General features: G+C 46.9%; 1 pseudogene; it reads left to right on the forward strand.

Moving 5' to 3' along the window:
* Window positions 1-810: 810 nt before the first annotated feature.
* LOC114052080 lies at window positions 811-2,998 on the forward strand (annotated as a pseudogene).
* The last annotated feature ends 3,020 nt before the right edge of the window (window positions 2,999-6,018 follow it).

Raw genomic sequence — 6,018 nt, forward strand, 5'->3', positions numbered from 1 at the left:
AGTACACAGGGAGATATTGAAGATAAGGGAGAGAATGGGAATGATAGAGAGAGCAGTTTGCTGGAGGAAATGGGCTGGAAGGGGACCCCTTGTGCAGGTAGACAGGGGTTTGGCTTACTAAGAAGTAAGCACATCTCTATGTGTGAGACAGGGGTGCAGGGGGAGACAATGGCAGAAGGCATCTGAGTGATGTGAGAGGAAGAGGAGGGGCGAAGAAGGAGCTCTCAGGGAATGACCTCAGTATTTTCAGTACAGTATGAGGCAGGGTTCTCAGCTGAGAGGCTGGGTGGGTATGGGAAGGAGCCATGGGAGGTTTGAGGAGGGATGACAATTTTCTGAAGAGCCAATGTGGTGAGAGGGATAATGAGTTCATTAGAGAAGTATAAAAAGATTGCCTTGGGGCTGCAGGAGGAGCTTTGTCATCTTGTGGGGAAAACTAAATGCTTTTTTACTAGGGAAGGAAGAGGCATGGATCAAACCCATGTCCAGGAGAAATTCTGGGAGACATTAGTCCTATCACACAGGACTTGGAATTGAAATTTCAAAATGCCTTGGTGAATTTGACACTAGCCCTTTATCCATTCGCTGTCAATAGTTTTCAGATTGGGAAGAGGGAATGAAATGGCATCGTGGGCCATGCTTTTCATTATTCTCTTAACACAGCATTTGGTAGTGGAATTTGCAGGGGTGCACACATCGATAATTCCTGGAGGAGGCGCGCCTGAGATCCCACAAAAACACAACAGTGACTGCCCCGGATGTGAAATCACGGGCGCCCCGCCCCCTTCCCACACTGCATCTGCCGGGGTCACCAGCCTCTGTTTCTGAGGCTCGATGAGTCACTGGACCGTCTTCCGCCCCTTCCTCAGCCAGACCTGCCTGAGAGAAATCGGGGCCTCAGCCCTGGCTCACTGAGCCTAGGCCGTGCCTGGGGACTGAGGGAAACAGGGCCTTGCCCCTCTCTGGCCCAGCCAGGGGTCGCAAGGGGAGCCCCCGTCGCCGCCTGACGCCACAGGGCCCTCCATCTTCAGCATCCTCGGATTAGCCCTGGTCATCTCCGTGGTTAGTTTGTGTTGCAGTGGCTGAGGTAAGCCCCGCCTCCAGGTGTGACATCACAGCAGGGTTCGTGGAATCCCAGTCCAGCTATGGAGGGGCCGGTTCAGTTGGGGGGGGCGGGGTAGGGCTGCTGCTGGAGGTTCTCACACTGCCCCTCCCCCTCCCCCCCGTACCCCACTTCCTTCCTGGGCCCTTCAGACTCTTCCTCTATCCCTAGGTCGGCCTCCCTGACCAGGCCTGCCTGGGTGTGGGGGGTGGGGCCGCCGAGAGCCCTTGTGGGGTCCCCCCTCTCCTTCCCCCTTCTCAGGTGTCGGGGGCTGAGTCCAGAAGGGGGGGCCTAGCGGTTCTCTCGGTCCCTCCGGCCCTGGGGGTACAGAGCGCATTGGGGAGTGGAGCCCCCCCCATTCCTCGTTTCCCGACTGTCCCCTTCTTTGTGCGGCTGTTTTTATCCCCGCCTCCAAGGGCGCCGCGCTTCCCTGTACGCCGTCCGGCAGACCCCGTCTCAGCCCCCCTCTTCTCCTCCTCATTTCCCCTCCCCCACCCCATCTCCTCGACCCCCCCGAAAAAACAATCCCCTGTTAAACAAGGAGGCGTCCTCAGCTCCCCCTGGGCCGAGCCTGCCAACGCCCTGCCTCCTTCCCCTCCTGAGTCCGTCCCCTCGGTGTCCCCGGGGAGGGCATGGCCTTCTTGGGCCCCTGCAGGGACCCGGCCTGAAGTCTGTCAGCGGGGCACAGACCCGCCCTTTTAGGGGTCCCTGCCTCTCCCTGGGGGTCCCCTCTCTCAGGGACCTGGGTGTGGGAAGAATGTGTCTTTGTGGGGGCCGGGTTTGCACCCCCCCATCTCAGACCCCTGAAGAGGGACAAGGGACAGTTCCCACCCAGGACTGTCAACCATGTACCTGGCTCCTGCAGGCCAATGTTTACAAAGTTTTAGGAAATTCAGATTAAAATCTATAACCAGAACAATAACAGAAGCCTGACAATAAGTACCCAGGGTCCAGAAAGACAGATTCTGCTATGGATGAAATCCAGATGTGCATTTCTTTCTGGATTTTAATCTATAGACTCTGTCACAGGAGCCATGGGTGGCTGACTTGATTCATCTTCAGGCCTCTGAACTTCAGATTTATCATTGCAGCTCCTCCTCCTCGTCCTCCTCCTCTTCCTCACCATCACCACCATCATCCTCCTCCTCCTCCTGCTCCTGCCGCTGCTGCCTCTCCCTTGGAGGGGACCATCCTGGTGCAGCTTTTGTAAAGTAGCGGCTGAGGAGACCCGGGGACTCACCATGGACAACGAAAAGCCAGAGGAAGGCATGGAGACTGAAAACAAGGACCGCATTATTTTGAAGGTGGCAGGGCAAGATGGTTCGGTGGTGCAGTTTAAGATTAAGAGGTACACACCACTTGATAAACTAATGAAAGCCTATTGTCAACGACAGGGTTTGTCAGTGAGGCAGATCACATTCCGATTTGATGGGCAACCAATCAATGAAACAGACACACCTGCACAGCTGGAAATGGAGGATGAAGATATAATTGATGTATTCCAGCAGCAGACAGGAGGCACTTACTAGAAAGAGAACATGCAACTCTGCTCCAGAATTGTGCTCCCAAGGAAAACAATACATTCACAATTAGAAAACCAAGATTTGGTTCATCCACATCCTGATTAGTGCAGTATAGTTTTCTCTCTTCTTTGATGCCCTTCCCCCATTCCTTTATTGTACATAAAGTAATTGGTGTATGTGCACAGGCATAATGCCTATTTTTCTTTTAATTAAATGGCTGATGGTATGTTATGATCAACATCAAATGGAGATGGGGAGGGGAAAAAACAAACTGGTTCTGTGAAAATATCCCTTTTCTCCATTAGTGGCATGCTTATTCAACTTTTATCTTTATATTCCAGTAAGTTATTTTGCTCTCACTGTTTAACAACAACAACAACAAAAAAAAAAACCCACAAAAAAATCCTTACATACCTTGTTTGATTGGATAATTTCAATGTTTTTCTTTTATCATTGTAAAACCAAGTACGATTTTGTGACTTTTTTGTACGTAGCTGTTACATGTAGGGCAATCTCTGTCTCTCAGTACGGATAAATTACTATAAAAAAATTGATCCTAGATAGTTTTCCCTTCAAGTCAAACATCTTGTTGTTGAAATAAACTTCTTGTTTAAAATAAAAAAAAAAGATTCGTCATTGCATTAATTAGAATTCCAATAGCTTTCAAAATCTTTTTTTTCCTATTAATGTTGTTGTGTCAATTGTTCTAGTTCTGCTCACTTCACTCTTCATCACAATATAGTTGTCTGCCTATTTTCCTTTGGAACTGTCCATTTTGTCATGTCTTATGGCAAAATAATATTCCATGATAGTCTTTTGCAGCAGTTTGTTTACCCCTTCCCTGTTAGGTGGCCACCTCCTTAATTTCTACTTTGAGACTACTCTGAAAAGAGGTGCTCTAAATAGTTTGCTTATCTGATGACTCCTTTTGCAATAGGCCTAGTATTGGTATTGTTGGTTCAGAATAAACTCACATTTTAGTGTTTTGGGGGCATAGTTCTAACTTGCTTTGCAGACTTGCAAGAACAATTCACATCTCCATTAATGATACATTTATATGCCTGTTTTCCCCTAATTCTTCAGACCTTTTGTTTCTTCTTTGTTTATGCTTATTCCCTCATTTGGGCTTTCTTATCTTGTTGCTATTGCTAGCATTTCTAGGACTATATTGAACAGGACAGATGTTTCTGGTGTATAAATCCATATCCACACATCCCTCCTTTTTTCCACCAACACATGAGAAAATGAGAGTCGTACCTTCTTTATGGCCAGCCCCACAAATACAGGGGCTCCAACAGCAACTAAGATGCCCTAAACCCTCACAGTCATTTTATTACAGTCACTCATATGGGGAAAGTGTCCATAGTATTTTCTCTCCCCAGAATCATTCATTTTTCTCTGAGCACCTGACATGCAACCAGGAGAAGCACAGGGAGCAGGGAACTAGTTAGGAAATTACTTTGTCCTTGTTCATGCACCCTCAGAGGTGAGTGAACCGATATGGTGGAAAGGTGCAGGGTGTTAGAGAGAGCTTCCTGAGAAGATAGTGGCTCAGGGGACAGACAATATACTATAGCTAATGAAAAAAAGAAGGGAGATATTCAGATCAGTGGGACAGGAGGCCACTAGACCCTGACCATCAGAGACTGATAAGGAATTGGGACAGGGGAGGAGATTATCATGAATTAATTATCCATATGCTTAACTGATCAATTATATAGAATGATTAATAATGCCTGCCTCCTCTTTCTCTTGATGGTTTTCCTTGATCTACCTGATTTGTGACCTGTCCCAGTGTTGTTTTTTTCCTTCATTATCCAAAAGGACCGATGACCTCAGGAGGATGATGTCTTGACTTGCAAGTGAATTGAATTTAAGTGAGGCAGGGCTGTGCAGAGTCACCAGCCTCACTCTCTCCTCCAGGGTCATCAGAGTCAGTGGCAAGATATAGGCCAAGATGACTGGAGATGGCCCCAGATGCAGTGGGAGCACTGTCCAATCATTAGTTCAGCACTGGCAATTGCCCCTCACTTTACCAAGAGGTTGGTATTGAGGTTATGACTACTCCTGGGGCATGCCTGGTCTGAGTGCTCCAGGGGGCTCTACCACAAAAGCAGAATACACTGGTGAGACTGACCAAGGTGGTTGTCTCGGCAGGGAATCTCGCTCATCACCTAGTGGGAGTCAGCTCTCTTGGTGCCTGGCTGCACTCACTTTGTCCCTGTTCAACATCGGGAAGGACTGAAAACAACCAAAAGGTACGACTCTCCCTCCTCTCAGACTAGAGAAAGACTGGCGATGGTTGGCTGCTGCTGATCACGTGACAAACAGGAGAGAGGGCACAGTGGCAACCCTCCCGCCATGTTACATAATAGGCACAGTAGTGTCTCGTGGAAGGTGAGTTAAGCAGGGCACAGACAGAGCACTCCTTACATCTTTACTTTCTTTCACATCCTCTACATTTTTCAGGGGCTGCCTGAAATCCTTTGGTCGGCCACAAGTGAGTGGCCCAAGGGCCATATGTTGTGCAGGTCTGGTTTAGGACAATGAAAAATAATTCATTTAATGTCATCAAATAATATTATCATTTCATGGTTACTTTAAGGCTTAAAATGTAAACAATGTAAATGTAAAATGTAACATTTTAAAGTTACTTTAAAGTAACTTTAAGGTTACTTTAAGGTTGTCTTCTGTCCAGCTTCGAATTTTACACTCAGATGAATTCCAGAGTCTACTGTTATTGGATATTAACCTGTGGGACAGTTTACTTCTGGTTAAGAGGAAAAGAACGGAGCTAAATGAACTCCTCAATTTGTGACAGGACATGAGTAATGAATTCCTTCAGTTGAAATAGGAATTCAGGACAAAAAAAATATCAAAATTACCTATGAAACCCTTCATTATAGCAAAGGTCATCTGACATAGGAAAAGAATTCATAGCAGTGGAAACATCACTGAGTTGGTTTCACCCTTCAGTGTACCAGTTAATTGGTTAAGACACTGATATTGCCCACTCACAAGAGCAATATTCAGAGAAAAGAAACAGAAAAATATGGGTTATATTAGTTTTGAAAGAAATTTATGAAAGAAATACCAAAAGTTTGAGTGACATTTGACCATTGTGCAATCAGGCATGCAGGTAAACATTTGCCCAGGTGTGCAGGGCTAGCAGAAACAAAAACCAAAAAGCCTGGGAGTATACAAATTCAGAAAGCAAGTGAGGCTACAACTGTATTTATTGTCCTCAGTGGTAGGGCTTAGGGTCAGGTCCAGCTCCTCTACTCCTGAATAGTGAATGATGTTCACCATCTATCTCCCACTGTTCTACTCCATCTGAGCAAAGCCATCTCTCTCTCTCTCTCTCTGTCTCTCTCTCTCTCTCTCTCTCTCTCT

Source organism: Vombatus ursinus, unplaced genomic scaffold (assembly GCF_900497805.2).
Source record: "Vombatus ursinus unplaced genomic scaffold, bare-nosed wombat genome assembly UNPS02003326.1, whole genome shotgun sequence".
NCBI lineage: Eukaryota > Metazoa > Chordata > Mammalia > Diprotodontia > Vombatidae > Vombatus > Vombatus ursinus.